This window comes from Dryobates pubescens, chromosome 10 (assembly GCF_014839835.1).
Source record: "Dryobates pubescens isolate bDryPub1 chromosome 10, bDryPub1.pri, whole genome shotgun sequence".
In the NCBI taxonomy this organism is placed as follows: Eukaryota; Metazoa; Chordata; class Aves; order Piciformes; family Picidae; genus Dryobates; species Dryobates pubescens.
The window spans coordinates 3473504-3489799 of NC_071621.1; positions in this window are offsets into that span (position 1 = coordinate 3473504).

Below are 16296 nucleotides of genomic sequence, written 5' to 3' on the forward strand. Positions count from 1 at the left end.
CATTCCCTGTTATCACCTTGGCTCTGTATTCTTTTACACCACACTTTTATTTAATGGTCTGTGGTGGTTTGGCCCTGGCCTAGAGGCCAGATGCCCACCAAAGCCACTCTATCACTGCCCCTCTTAAATGGACAGGGGAGGGGAAAAAACATAGCAAAAGCCAGTAATAAGATAGAATCAATTTTGATAACAATAACAAACAAAAAGCAATAGACTGCATGAAAGCAAAATCAGAGAGACAGATGTTAGTCTCTACTTCCCATCAGCAGGATGACTGTCAGTCTTGGCCAGCAGTGCTCTCTAAGCTTGGTGATTACTTTGGAGGATAGATGCCATGGACGAATGCCCCACTTCCTTCTTTCACTTCATTCTTATATCTGAGCTGATGTCATATGGCATGGAACACCTCTTTGGCCAGTCTGGTCAGCTGGCTCAGCCGTGTCCCCTGCCAGGATCTTGCCCACCCCTCAATGTACTTTTGGGGCAGGAAAATGTTGAAAAGACACAGGCTGGATACTTATTCAACAGTAGCCAAAGCACTGCTGTGCTATGAACTACTGCTGCAAAACACAGCACTAGAAAGATGCTGTGAGGAGAATTAACTCCAGCTCAGCCAAACCCAATACTGGGTCATAGGCAGTTAAGTCTGCACTGAATAACTGTGTCATTCTTGTGGTCTGTTACTTACAATGACTAAACACAACCATGAAGCAGCACAAAGCAAACTGAAGGTAAAACAACCAAACAATCCCCCTCCCCCGACTCATTTCACACAACCAAATTAATGTCAGAGCTAAACCAGCCTAAAATCAGTTCAGATCAAGGCTTTTTTAAGCTAGTCCTGAAACAAGTCCTGCATTATTAGGTTGATAAAAGCTGGTAATAACAACATTATATTCATTGAGCTGTAAGAAGAGCAGAGAACAAATCTCCAAGTCACAAAAAAGCATACGTTCTGTTTCTATATGAAAGCAAACCCTCATTTGCTCAGTGTTGCCCATAATAATCTTGAAAGGGAACTGGTTTAAAATAACTTTGTCTTGTATACGTGTAATCCAAAGTAGGTGCCTTTCCCACTCCTTGTCTCCCATTTATTTACAACGAGAGAGGAGGTGTAATTTCAAAAATAATTAACAAGTTTACATGGAGGGTTTTCAAATACTTAAGTCTAACTTGGATAGGCTGCCATGAGACACTGAGCAGGACAGTGAGGTGCTTCACCCCACATGTGCATTTTGAGTATCTTTACAATGGTTTATCCACTAGCAGGATAAACTGCTAACAGAAAACGATCATCTAACTGTTGCAGATACAGTAATACACTAACTTTACAGTATTTATCTCTATAGTGAAAATCAAATGGGTCTTTCAAACTTATTTATATAAAATATTCATACTCAATTAAACAAGTAGCAGTAAACAGGTAATGGTGTTAGTCTAATAAAAAAGTTTTCAACAACTTTTTTAAACAAGCTATGCAATACCAGTGTTGTTATTCTCTCTCTCTTTTTTTTTTTCCCTTCACATAAAAGCAGAAACTCAGCAATTTCCTGTTCTAGTTTTTTTCATGATCAACTATAAAGGAAACTTGGGTTCAAATGTTAAAAACTTTCAGAGATTTCTTTATTTGGATTTGGCTTCGTGTGACGGTTTTAGGCTGTGCCTTTAAGGAATTTCTCTACTACTGGGTTTGGGTTTGGGTTTTTTTTTTGTTCATATAAACCAAATGAGGAACATCAGCTTCCAACTTTAGGAGCTCAGAATTGCTTTTAAGCTAGATGCTAAAAGCAGTCAGTTGATAAAAAACTCATGCACTGAATTTTGCACGAAGGTGTCCTTAAGATTTACCTTTATGGTTGAGCATCAAATTTGACTCATTTGACCATTTTTACTGCAGCATAGCCGTCAATGCTAGGAAGGACTCTCAACAATTATGACTTCTCTTAAAGTACAGTAAAATTTTTCAGTGATGATTTTTGGAAAACACTGATTTACACTTAAAGTACTCCTTATTCTAGCCTTTGTACAAGCATTTTTCAAATTAAAACAAACAAACAAAAAAGAACCACCGAATCCAAAACAACACCAAAACCAGCCAACCAAACCCCACAGTGCTGTATTACTTGACTGGTAGGTTTATTCATCTTGAATACTATTATGTAAATATTAAAAACATTGGACTGAAAGACTCTGAGACTATGGACAGGGTGGGCATCTATGTATTTGAGTTAGTCTCCAAATACATTTGCCCCTATTAGACCAATCAACTGTCACGAGTGACTGGAAAATGTAGTAAAGAGATACAGATTTGTACTTTTACAGCATTTTTTAAATCCATCTTTCTATAATTCAAGTCTGGAAGTGGTACTTCAGTACTAACATTGTGTCAGCTCATGTTTTGTTGTAGTACTGATGGAAATAGCAATGCCCAAATATTTATTGCTGATGTAACATCATGAAATTATCCTTCTGTGTTATATAAAAAAAAGCAGGAATGTATTAGAAATTATTACTTGAAATAGAAATAAAACACTATTACAGATCTACACTGCTTGTTTCTTAATCAAATCACTTGGTCTTTGTATCTCAGAGCAAATTATTAATAGTTTAAACACAAGAGGCTTTGAATGCACAGATTTTTTGTGTTATTATTTTGTTATTACAAAAGAAGTACAAACAAAACTGTTATAAATGACCGAGCCAATTAAAGTTGATTGAATATAGTTTTAATTCAAAAAGAGCTATTTTAAAGCAATAAGAGACATGCAAAACAGCGCTGGGTGCTCAATACACAATAATCACTTTCTAACCACCTTTTAAATATTCTGTTCTTAATACGTATGCATATAAAGGTGGGTTTATTTAAATTAGTTTGTCCTTCTGGTGTTCTTTCAATGATGTGATCCTCTAGTCAGCACAGCCGATGGATTGTGTGCTAAGTCCTTGTGATTATATCTTTTTAGCTCTGTTGTTACAATGAACGTCCTTCCCAGGGATGGGTTTTCACATAGGTTCTGTTGATTCTCACAATTGTCCCTTATGTTCACGTCTTCTGTAGCAATATCTCTTTCTTTCTCATCCTTGAACAACTTACTCTTTCATAATACTTCAACTATTAGCTGTTAATTCCTAACATTTCACTAGGGCATTAGTATAAGTATATTAAAAAAAATAAAATTAATAAACAACAGGTTATAATAAAACCTAAAATCTTACTCTATACTAAAACAAGTCAAATTAATCATAAACAACTGATTATAATAAAGCCTAAAAAGAATCTCGCTCTAGTTACATATGTAAGTTTCCAGTGTCTGATGCCTTGTTTCATCATTTATGCTCCTGCTTTTGCTATAAGCAAAATAATCTAATTGACACGAATTATCATTCCATTTATCACAAAAACAATACAAATCAAAAGGCCTTTGGACTATAAAATCATTTCCTTTTCATTTGAAGTTAGTTGGATTTCTGTTGTTTCCATGTTATCTGCAAGCTATAAATTTCTTAGAATGAATACTTACATAATGAATTATAATTATTAACTGTAAATAAGTTTCTAAAATCATAATCACTATGACCTATCATTCTATAATATTGAATTTTGGCATTAAAAATAGTTTTAGGACACAAAATTAAATCTTACAGGAGTACTCTTTTGTATGCATAAGTCAAGTATTATTGGAATATTCACCACCTATTAAGTTCAATATATTGTCCCTGTTATTTATAGAAGAATAAATCTATCTATATTAAGTCCTTCTTGCAAAATTGAAATGTAGACACTAGTTCACATATAGACTTTTATTGAATCTTTCTATAGTTAAATGATGTAAAAGAGAAAACAAAAGCAGAAAGAAATAATACTGAAAAATGCAGATTAGCAATGCTAACAAATAGACAAATTCCTTCATCCTTTTAATATATGAACCATAAGTTCACAAAATGTTGGGATAAAAGAGGATTATTTCAATTAAATTGACTTTAGTTCAATGTATTTTTTTGGTGTAGTACGGGTTAACTGATGTAATTGAATTCCTGTTTAGGAGTTTATGTTAAATTTATCAACCAAGTTAGGTTTCCCAAGATAATTTCACAGGCTATATTTTTAGTACAACATCAAACAGTTTTCAAACCACCACAAACAGCAATAAAACATTTAATTCTTTTCCACAAGGAAGATCTCTAGTTTAAACTGGTTCATGGAGTGCATCATTTAGCTGTAAAATGCAAGATGGAAGGCTATTTCTCCTAGCACTTGGTCTTTATAAAACTTGTGAGGGGAAAGTTATTTTGTTTTGCTTTGATTTTAATGTAAATATGTAGCATTATTTGCAAAGAGTACAGAATAAGTTTCACTTGCTTAGTTATACTCATGTGATACCTCTGGTCAAGGCAGTTGAGGGAATGAATTACACTTAAAAGTTCTATTTCTGTCATGCACATGTAAAACAGTTAGTTAATTTCAGAGAAGGAATGGGAAGACATTTTGGGAAGCAAATTTTTTTATTCATCGATCTCTCTCCCCTTTTTTTTTAATATATTTGGGTTGTGAGAAAAAGAATGTAGCATCTGTCAGCATCCTTACCTCAGAAATATAATAAAAACTTGGACAATCACATCACTGACACTCAAAAACCAGATTTTATCATGTGCAGTTGTCAGAAGTTCAGATTAAATACAGCCATACAAACATGAAAATTGAGAAGGAGCTGCAGTGAGTTATTTTTATGTTATCTATCTGGAACAAATATATTTTTAATAAAATGGTTACATCAAGTGCAGTCACAACTCCACACTGAAGAAGTAATAAATATTTCTCAGAAAGCATAGCACATTAACACTTTACATTATTTCTTTTCTTCAATTACACATTAGCAATTAAAAAATAGAGGTATACATTCTGTCAGGATCCATCCAAGTAATCAAGTTAAATATAAGTTTAATTTTAAATCCAATTTAGGCAGTCCATTCTAACAACTTAATCTCATTTTGATTAATTACTTGTTCCAAAACCAGAACAATGATGACATTGTAAGTTAGCATTGAATTCTGAATTAAATCAGGTAATTTGCCAGAGGACTTTTGTGAAAGTATTCATGGGCTGGCCTAAGCTTTTTAGTTTGAATGCTTTCTAGCAAGCTCAACAGGAAATTAAAATAACCAAGGTTTTCCTCCTTATGATGGCAGGCAAATACTAAAGATGTATCTTCAGACATACGAAAGATGATATTTGTTAGTTGTTTAAAGAGTTTGAAAAATCTGAGCACAAACCAAAAATTTCAGTGTATTCTATTGTTTATTTGTACTACTGAAACATACATAGAATTTACAGACTTCAATTAGATAATTTAATTTAAATCTAACTTTATTTGGTTTAAATAGCTTTGAAGAAAATAAATCAAAATCCCTATTTAACTGCATATCAGTTCAGGTAATTACAGAGCAAGAAGTCTGACATAAAGTACCACATCAAAGCATAAATTAAGACAAGTAATTGAACAGATTGTTGTTGCAGAAAATTACAGTGTTTTCCAGTGGATTTTTGTCATTGTTTATGTCACAGATTTATTCACTTAACAACTTCTTGATATAAGATGCTACATCTAAACTTAAGTAGGTCAGTGGACTTATTACCACATAGATATCCCATGATACATTTACAATGCTTTCATGAATGTTACTTGATGCTGTCGAACATTCCCAGTAAATTATAATTTCTATGCTTCTCAAAGGGGAGAAAAGTTGGGATCAGATAGAGTCTTTAATCTAGGAAGAAAAATGTAGAAAAAATGAATTAAATGTTTGGACAGAAATTAGAAAAGTCAAATTGATAAATTAGGCTTCATTGTTAGGCAAAAGGACCAGGAAAAATGTTACTGACAAAAATGGAGGATTTTTTCCTGACTATGCTGCAGTCAAGAGGGTTGCTTTTTAGAAATGCACAAGATATTGTTCCATACTATGTGGTTAATGGATACAGAGGAAAACTATGATACATCCAAATAAGAAACTAAATATTAAAGTGTGGCTATCATGACCTGCTGATTCCTATTAAAGATAAGTAGGATCAACAGAGTAGGTAATTGCAGTCTTGATTCATTCCGGGACTAGCACTTGTAACTCAGGAAACTACAGAACAGCTGCAAAGTACCTGTATTAAGGACAATCTTTTGCCAGTATGTGTGTTAGTAGAACCTCATATCACCATGTTCCCTGATAATTATTATCTTCACACAAATGAATGGTTATAGAAGTTACAATATTCAAGACAAGGCAGTGGTTGAAATATACTATAAAATATATTGCCAGTGTACTTAAAAAAACAACAAAAATGCTGTGATTTTATTTAGCTCAGATGCTGAATTTTGCTAGTCAAAAGCAAAACAAGGATTTTTAATAAAAGATAGAGTCCATAAGTTGGTAAATTCCTTGCCTAGATCCTGCTTTTCAAGTAATGCTGTGGAAGGCATTGAATGAAATGACAAGGATTGCTTGTTTCAATAAAAATGTCCACTATGCTGAGTTTCCTGATATCAGCTAGAAAGGCAGTTGAGTTAGAGTTTAAACACCAAACAGTCAATAAAAAGTCCTAGAGCTATTATTTTTACTAGAAGATAGACTGCTGAAGCAATTGTATTGTAATAGAGTGCACTCATGTTGCAAGCATAAAGTAAACAAATGTTTACATATTCCTGTTACTTCCTCTGTCTGGTTGGGTTTCCCGGAAATATCTGCAAAACCACACCACTGATTCGCTTGAAATCCCTCTTGAAAGTCACCATTTGACAAGAAAATAGGCTCTTCAGAACAGCTACTGTCCTTTATTATCACAGTACCACCAAGGTTGGAAGAGACCTCAAAGATCATCGAGTCCAACCTGTCACCACAGACCTCACTGCACTGTCTCACAGACAGACTGACTTAATTTTTTTTTATTCAGAGCTATGTATCTCCAGTAGAAATATTTTATGAGCCTGAAAATGAAAGAAAGATTTAAAATCACTGATATAGCAAAATGGTATTCTATTCAATTACTTTGATTCATAGTCTGAAATACTGGAAACCAGTGTATGAATAGACTGTACAAAACAGCTTTATTCTGTGTGCATCAGACTTCCTGTATATGGCTGTGGTAGTGTGGCAGTTTTAGGCTATACCTTCAAAAGTTAGCTGCATATTTTTGAGTGAAGAACTATAAAGAATTCACAGTCGGGTGTAAAAAGGAAAACAAAAGATTATTCTAAATAAATTTCATTGGCCAGATGTGAGATGTACCCCTAGCAATATCTCACATCCCACTTCATTCCTTTGTCTCTTTTCCAGATGCTGCTTCTGCTTTGCTCGGCTGGGAGGATCTTACCACTACTTGCTGACCTTGCAGATAAGACTAAAATTACTCTCTTAACTTTTCTTTCTCTTTTCTTCCAATTAGACTAAAAGGTGGGGGCAGGGGGAGAGCAGAGCTGTTACCCCCACTCCTTTTGGGGATCCCATTAGGGGTTTAGGGGGATATCCATGCTGTGTTCTGATTGTAAATACCTGTATAATATTGTAAATACTGTATATTTCTACATATTCATTGCATTCCATTGTAGAGTGGAGTTTTGCTTGTAAATATAGCTTCCATTTGCTTTCCTGACTGAGTGAGCTGAGTTTTTGTTAACGCTGGTGGGCCAAACTACCACAGGTAATTTTAGGCTATGCCTTTAAAATTTTTCACAGATCTTGAACAGAAATTAGTAAAATGTAAATAAACCACTGTTGGGTGTGAAAAGGAAAATAATGATAGTTCTAAACAATCCCATTGGAGAAATAAGGGACCCAAACTAGTTGTGCAAAAACAATCTCTTTCGCTTCCTCGGGCTGGGTGATACTAGCTGTGCTTCTGCTGGCTTCTGCTTGACCTTGGCTGCATTTTTTTTGCTAAGTTCTAACATCTCTCTGGACTTTCACTTGTCCCTTTTTATGTCCAAGGAGGGAAGGAGGGGGGCAAGGAAGGAGAAGCTATTAGCAACTCCCCTGGTTGTTGACCAGAGGTGTCCTTGTGCTGTTTATTAATTGTAAATATCTGTAAATATTGTAAATACTGTATATTTTATACATTCATTGCATTTCATTGTAGATTGTAGTTTTGCTTGTAAATACAGCTTTCATTTACTTCCAACTGAGCTGGTCTGGCAAATTTAATGTTGGGGGGTGGAATTTTTTACCCACCACAATGGGGATGATCAACTACCTACTGAAAATTAAGAGTTTTTACTTGTGTGAAGATTGTGAGAGTAAGTAAAATATAAACACTATCTAAAATGTTGCTCTTTCTGTGCTCTAATAGAAGTTTCTTGAAAGGTGGAATATGGAAAAACACAAATGTCAAATAAATTATACCAGTTTTTGTTTGTTTTAATTTAACTGCCCCCTGCTACCCCTTCAAATCTGTTAGCCTTGGTTGCATTATACCATTTTAAGGAGACCAATATGGAAGTGAACTTGGCTAATTTTGTTGTTTTGTAATCTCCAGAAAGTAATTCTGAATTCTAGATTCATGATACTTGATTTTACTTCCTTTCCTTTCACTAACATTTGCAGAAAGTGATTTACATTTTTCTTCCCTGCTTCATTTTTTTTGAGCAGTTTGGTTCTGTAAAATACCTTATCTACTGGGTCAAATGAGTCTTAGTTTAAGCACCAAGAAGAATGTAAGATCATAAGGAAAGTACTGGAATGGAATGGAATGGAATGGAATGGAATGGAATGGAATGGAATGGAATGGAATAGAATAGAATAGAATAGAATAGAATAGAATAGAATAGAATAGAATAGAATAGACCAGGTTGGAAGAGACCTTTGAGATCATCGTGTCCAACCTATCATCCAACACTACCCAATCAACTATACCATGGAACCAAGCATCCTGTCAAGCCTCGCCCTGAACACCCCCAGCGATGGCGACCCCACCACCTCCTCAGGCAGCCCATTCCAGTGGGCAATCACTCTCTCTGTGTAAAACTTCCTCCTAACCTCCAGCCTAAACCTCCCCTGATGCAGCCTGAGACTGTGCCCTCTTGTTCTAGTACTGGTTGCCTGGGAGAAGAGACTAACCTTCGCCTCACTACAACCCCCCTTCATGTAGTTGTAGAGAGCAATAATGTCACCCCTGAGTCTCCTCTTCTCCAGACTAAGCAACCCCAGCTCCCTCAGTCTCTCCTCGTAGGGCTTGTGCTCCAAGCCCCTCACCAACCTTGTTGCCCTTTTCTGGACACGCTCCAGCAAGTCAACATCCTTCCTAAGCTGAGGGGCCCAGAACTGGACACAGGACTCAAGGTGCGGCCTAACCAGTGCAGTGTACAGGGGCAGAATGACCTCCCTGCTCCTGCTGGCCACACTGTTCCTGATGCAGGCCAGGATGCCATTGGCCCTCCTGGCTGCCTGGGCACACTGCAGGCTCATGTTCAGCCTACCATCAACCAGCACCCCCAGGTCCCTTTCTACCTGACTGCTCTCCAGCCCCTCTGACCCCAGCCTGTAGCTCTGCATGGGGTTGCTGTGGCCAGTGTGCAGAACCCGGCACTTGGATGTGTTCAATCTCATGCCGTTGGACTCTGCCCATCTGTCCAGCCTGTCGAGGTCCCTCTGCAGAGCCTCTCTACCCTCCAGCAGATCAACTCCTGCCCCCAGCTTGGTGTCGTCAGCAAATTTACTAATGGTGGACTCGATGCCCTCATCCAGATCATCAAGAAAGATGTTAAAGAGCATGGGGCCCAGCACTGATCCTTGGGGCACACCACTAGTGACTGGCCGCCAGCTGGATGTGGCACCATTCACCAACACTCTCTGGGCTCGGCCCTCCAGCCACTTCCTAACCCATCGCAGTGTGCTTCCCTCCAAGCCATGGGCTGACAGTTTGGCCAGGAGTTTGCTATGGGGGATGGTGTCAAAGGCCTTGCTGAGGTCCAGGTAGACTACATCCACAGCCTGCCCCACATCCACCAGGCGGGTCACCTGATCATAGAAGGAGATCAGGTTGGTCAGGCAGGACCTGCCCTTCCTAAACCCATGCTGGCTGGACCTGATCCCTTGGCCATCCTCCAAGTTCTGTGTGACTGCACTCAAGATGACCTGTTCCATAATCTTGCCTGGTACTGAGGTCAGGCTGACAGGTCTATAATTTCCTGGCTCATCCAACCGGCCCTTCTTGTGGATGGGCACCACGTTGGCCAGCTTCCAGTCCTCTGGGATCTCTCCAGTGAGCCAGGACTGATGAAAAATGATGGAGAGCAGCTTGGCCACTCATCTGTCAGCTCTCTTAGCACCCTAGGATGGATCCCATCTGGTCCCATGGACTTGTGGGGATCCAAGTGGCTAAGCAGATCACCAACTACCCCATTCTGGAACAGAGGAAAACTATGCTGCTCCCTGGCTCCTTCTGCCAGCTCTGCAGGCCAGCTGTCTGGAAGACATTCTGTCCTGATAGAAAAAATTGAGGCAAAGAAGTTGTTAAGTAACTCTGCCTTCTCCTCATCCTTTGTTACAACATTCCCCTCCGTGTCCACCAAGGAGTGGAGGTTGTCCCTGCCCTTCCTCTTGCTATTAATGTATTTATAGAAGGACATTTTGTTGTCCTTCACAGCAGAGGCCAGTCTAAGGTCCAAATGTGCTTTTGCCTCCCTAATTTTCTTCCTACAAGATCTAGCAACATCCTTAAACTTTTCATGGGTTACCTCACCTTTCTTCCAAAGATGATACACCCTCTTTTTTTCCCTTAGTTTTTTTAGAAGCTCATCACCCATCCAGGCTGGCCGTCTGCCCCGGCGGCTCATCTTCTGGCGCATTGGCACAGCCTGATCCTGTGCCTTCAAGAGTTCCTCCTTGAAGTAGTCCCAGCTCTCCTGGACCCCTTTGTTTCTAAGGGCTGTTTCCCAAGGAACCTTCTGAGTTAGTTCCTTGAGCAACCTGAAGTCTGCCCTCTGGAAGTCCAGAAAAGACCTTTGAGATCATCGACTCTAAGCTATCACCCAACATGTAGTGGTTTGAGCCTTAACTAGGAGTTAAAAGCCGAGATGGGGGAAAGGCTGAGAATCTCTCCCCCACTACCCCCTCTTCCCCCCAAACAGAGAAGGAAAAAAAAGGGTAAGGAACAAATCCACTAAACAATAATCTGGAGTTGGCTTGGAAGTAGAGAGGTGAAAAATTTTCTTTAAACAATATATATATATAACAATAACAGGAAAGGTTCACAAGGGCAAGGAACAAGGATGGATGGGAGGGGGACAAGAAAGAATAATACAAAACCAGTCTTTCTCTGAGGAGGCACAGAGGCAGCAGGGAGAAGGATCAGGTCCGGCCACGTAGGTGAGGAGCAGGAGGGCAGCTGTAGTAGCTCTCATCCAGCAGAGGCAGGAGCCAAAAAGGGGGCCAACAGCTACCCTAGCTGGGCAGGGAGGGGGGAGTGGAACAGACTCAGCTTCCCAGGGGAAAATGCCCTGCAGGGAGGGTAAAGTACCCGCAAGCCCTCCACCCTGCTTTGTTATTTTGTTTTCAGAAAAGGGCGTTAACCCACCACACAACACTATCTAATCAACTAAACTATGGCACCAAGGGCCCCATCCAGTTTCTTCCTAAACACCTCCAGTGATGGTGACTCCACCACCTCCCTGGGCAGATCATTCCCATAGCCAGTCACTCTTTCTATGAAGACCTTCTTCCTGACATCCAGCCTAAACCTCCCCTGGCACAGCTTGAGACTCTATCCTCTTGTTCTGGTGCTGGTTGCCTGGGAGAAGAGACCAATCCCCACCTGGCTACAAACTCCCTTCAGGTAGTTGTAAAGAGCAATAAGGTCTCCCCTGAGCCTCCTCTTCTCCAGGTTAACCAACCCCAGCTCCCTCAGCCTCTTCTCATAGGGCTGTGCTTCAGACCCCTCCCCAGCCTTGTTGCCCTTCTCTGGACACCTTCCAGTGTCTCAATGTCCTTTTTAAACTGAGGGGCTCAGAGCTGGGCACATCCACGTAAGAGTATGTGAACATCCTGTTTCATGAAGAACATCTACAATATAGCTATTAGCCTCCCTGGATGGTGATTTGTTGGTGTATTAATAGAATAGAATTAGAATAGAATAGAATAGACCATACATCCTAGCTGGACCTGATCCCTTGGTCATCCTGTAAGTGCTGTGTGATTGCACTCAAGATGATCTGTTCCATAATTTTGCCTGGCACTGATGTCAGGCAGACAGGTCTGTAATTCCCTGCGTCCTCCTTCTGACCCTTCTTGTGGATGGGCATCACATTGTCCAGCTTCCAGGCATCTGCGACCTCTCTCTCCAGTGAGCCAGGACTGCTGAAAAATGATGGAGAGTGGCTTGGCCAGCTCATCTGACAGCTCTCTCAGCACCTTAGGATGGATCCCATCTGGTTCCATGGACTTGTGAGGATCCAAGTGGCTGAGGAGATCTCTAATTACCTCCCCCTGGAACACAGGGCAACTATGCTGCTCCCTGGCTCCATCTGCCAGCTCTGCAGGCCAGCTGTCTGGAAGACATTCTGTCCTGCTAGTAAAAATTGAGGCAAAGAAGGTATTAAATACCTCTGCCTTTTCCTCATCTTTTGTCACTACATTCCCCTCTCTGTCCACTAAGGAGTGGAGGTTGTCCTTGCCCCTCCTCTTGCTATTAATAGAATAGAATAGAATAAACCAACTTGGAAGAGACCTTTGAGATCATCGCATCCAACCCATCAACCAAACCAACCCACCTAAACAACTAAACCATGGCACCAAGCACCCCATCAAATCTCCTCCTGAACACCTCCAGTGATGGTGACTCCACCACCTCCTCGGGCAGCCCATTCCAATGGGTAATCACTCTCTCTGTATAGAACTTCTTCCTAATATCCAGCCTAAACCTCCCCTGGTGCAGCCTGAGACTGTGTCCTCTTGTTCTAGTGCTGGCTGCCTGGGAGAAGACACCAACATCCGCCTGGCCACAACCTCCCTTCACATAGTTGTAGAGAGCAATAAGGTCACCCCTGAGTCTCCTCCAGGCTAAGCAACCCCAGCTCCCTCAGCATCTCCTCGTAGGGCTTGTGTTCCAAACCCCTCACCAACTTTGTTGCCCTTCTCTGGACACATTCCAGCAAGTCAACCTCCTTCCTAAACTGAGGGGCCCAGAACTGGACACAGGACTCAAGGTGCGGCCTAACCAGTGCAGTGTACAGGGGGAGAATCACCCCCCTGCTCCTGCTGGCCACACTGTTCCTGATGCAGGCCGGGATGTCATTGGCCCTCTTGGCTGCCTGGGCACACTGCAAGCTCATGTTCAACCTACCATCGACCAGTACCCCCAGGTCCCTCTCTGCCTGGCAGCTCTCCAGCCCCTCTGACCCCACCCTGTAGCACTGCATGGGGTTGCTGTGGCCAATGTGCAGAACCTGGCACTTGGATGTGTTAAATCTCATGCTGCTGGATTCTGCCCACCTGTCCAGAAGGATTTTTTGTTGTCTGCCACAATTAAGAGATGGGACTCAGCCTGATGCAGGCCAGGTGTCCACTTTATTATGCAAAATCCTTCTTTATAGAAGCTAATACAACACAGAAGCAGTTTATGACTGGAACCAGGGACTCTCTTATATCAATCTGCTATATAATGTCTTACACTCTCAGGTCATAATAACCATTCGTAATCAGGTATCTGCCCTCCTCCAACTGCACCGTGTTCCCATAGTTCACAAGCCATCAAGGCCAACACTGTCTCCTCTTATCAGTCCAGCAGTGCTTGGAGCTTGGCTCTCCAAGATTAAACCCTTCATTGCTGTATCCACAGCTGTGAAAGAGTCACAAATCCCTTCAGTTATCCTTTACAGCAGTGGCCAGTCTAAGCTCTAAATGGGCTTTTGCCTCTCTAATATTTTTTTCCTCCATGACCTAGCAACATCCTTAAACATTTCATGGGTTACCTCTCCTTCCTTCCAAAGATGATACACCCTCTTTTTTTCCCCCTTAATTTGCCCAGAAGTTCATTGCCCATCCAGGCTGGCTGTCTTCCCCGGCGGCTCATCTTCCAGCACATTGGCACAGCCTGTTCTTGCGCCTTCAAGAATTCTTTCTTGAAGTTGGTCCTGCCCTCCTGGACCCCCTTAAGCAAATAGGTACTATATGTCAGGACGTATTGTTGTGTTTCGTTTTAGCATTTGTAAGTACTTCAGAGACGCTCTGTTCTGCAAAACTACTGATGAGTTGTAGCTCTTTATGTATTCTTATATGATCATTTATTAAGGTACAATACTGTGGTGGTTTGAAAGGAAAGGCTCTGCTTTCCCTCCCCCACTGAGAAAGAGACCACGGCTAAACCCAGTCGGAGAAATGAGATTATATTTTACAAGGAAACAGATTAGATGTAACACAACAAATACAGGTATTTTACAATATATACAGGAATATACAGCAAGTGAACTCAACCAGAAACCAGACCCCCCACAGAGGGGGCTTCCCCCTGTGCCCCCTTCACCCCCCTACCTCCCTTCTCCCCCAAAGAGGTAGAAGAAGAGACGAGGATGGTTAGCAGGACAGGGGAAGAAGCGGACAGGCCTGTTACAGGGAGGGAGTTAGTTCTTATCTCTTGGCAAGAAGCCCAGAAGCAGATCCAGCCGAAAGGGACAGCGAAGGAAGGAAGACTGAGAGAAAGTTCCCAACTCCCCTGGGTCCAATCTCTCCTCCCACAATCCTACCAATGAAATTCGTTTAGAATACCAAAATATTTTACAAACATTTAGCCAGTGTGCCCCTTCCTTAAAGGCACAGCGTCAAACGGCCACAAATACACAGGGCGAGGCTTGACAGGATGCTTGGTTGTATGGTTTAGTTGATTGGGTAGTGTTGGATGATAGGTTGGACACGATGATCTCGAAGGTCTCTTCCAACCTGGTTAATTCTATTCTATTCTATTCTATTCTATTCTATTCTATTCTATTCTATTCTATTCTATTCTATTCTATTCTATTCTATTCTATTCTGTTACAGACCTAGCTTCTAATGTGGTGATTTCATTGCATTTGGAAACAGAGACCTGTTTTTTATTTTTTTCCCCCTCTGTTCTGTGTACAGGGTTATTCTTATATGTCATTTACCTCTTTCCTTTATATCAAAGAAAGTAGAAAGAAAGCTACAGTCATTCTTCAAACATGGTTATTTGGAAAAAAAACAACTGTGATCACTGTAACTCACATAATCTGTTCTCCACCTTTGTGACACATGGGACCATTTGGAGATAGTACATGCTGAAAGTGTAGTACTGGGTTCAATGAAGGGTTAGTTGCTGTTGTTGTTTACAATTGCCATATTTGCCTAAAACAATCAGAAATTATTGCAGCTCTGTTGGACACTAGCTGAATCTGCTGTGTGGCATTGCTGTGAAATGATCCAGACATACTAAGGAGTAATTTCTTTTTATAGCTTCCTCCTCATCCTAATAAAATATGCTTGTTTGTTATTTTCACAGGTTGTGTTGTTATATAAATATGGTAGAAAAATGTAATGTGTTCAATTAATTATGTCTGCTATAAAGCAAAAGTTCTATTAGCAACTGAAGCTGTACGAAAACTTAAATTTCCATTGCGATTTCTGACTCTAATCTCTTATGGGTCTGAGATACCTACAGCATTAAACCACAGCATAATTTTTACTCAAGTTATCTCAGTACACTACTGGGTTGTTTTAACTTTCATCTTAAAATTACTGACATAGCTCCAGCAGGTGAAAAGTTTCCTTTCTTCCTTCCTTTTTTTCTTTTCCTTTTTTTTTTTTTTTAATCATTTTGCTCCATTGAGTGTGATATTATGCCCAGTAAGTTGTTCTTCATTTTCTCTGTTCAGTCAGATACTCAAGCAAGATTTTTAAACTGGCATGTGATGCCTCTAGCTGTTTGGCCATGCAGAGGAATTGTTCTGGAACTCTTCTGTAAACTGCAATTAAGAATCAGTGCAGAGCCCAGCTGCAGACAGCACATATCTTTCCCTAGGTCCTTTCTGCCACTTTTATTCAAAGTCATTGCTATCAAATGTTATTTTCCACATTCAGAGACCTATTTTTATTTCATTAAAATATACTTTGAATAGGTATGGATTTTTAAAAAACAAATTTCCCTTGTAAACAGAATGTTTCATTCATCTGGTTCAGGTATTTTATACAGTATCTGACATGGTTTCTTTTACAGATGTTAAAAATGTGATTGTTGTTATTTCTTATATTCAACTGATTATATCAACTGAAAATTGACACAGATAAAATATAAATGGCTATTTAACT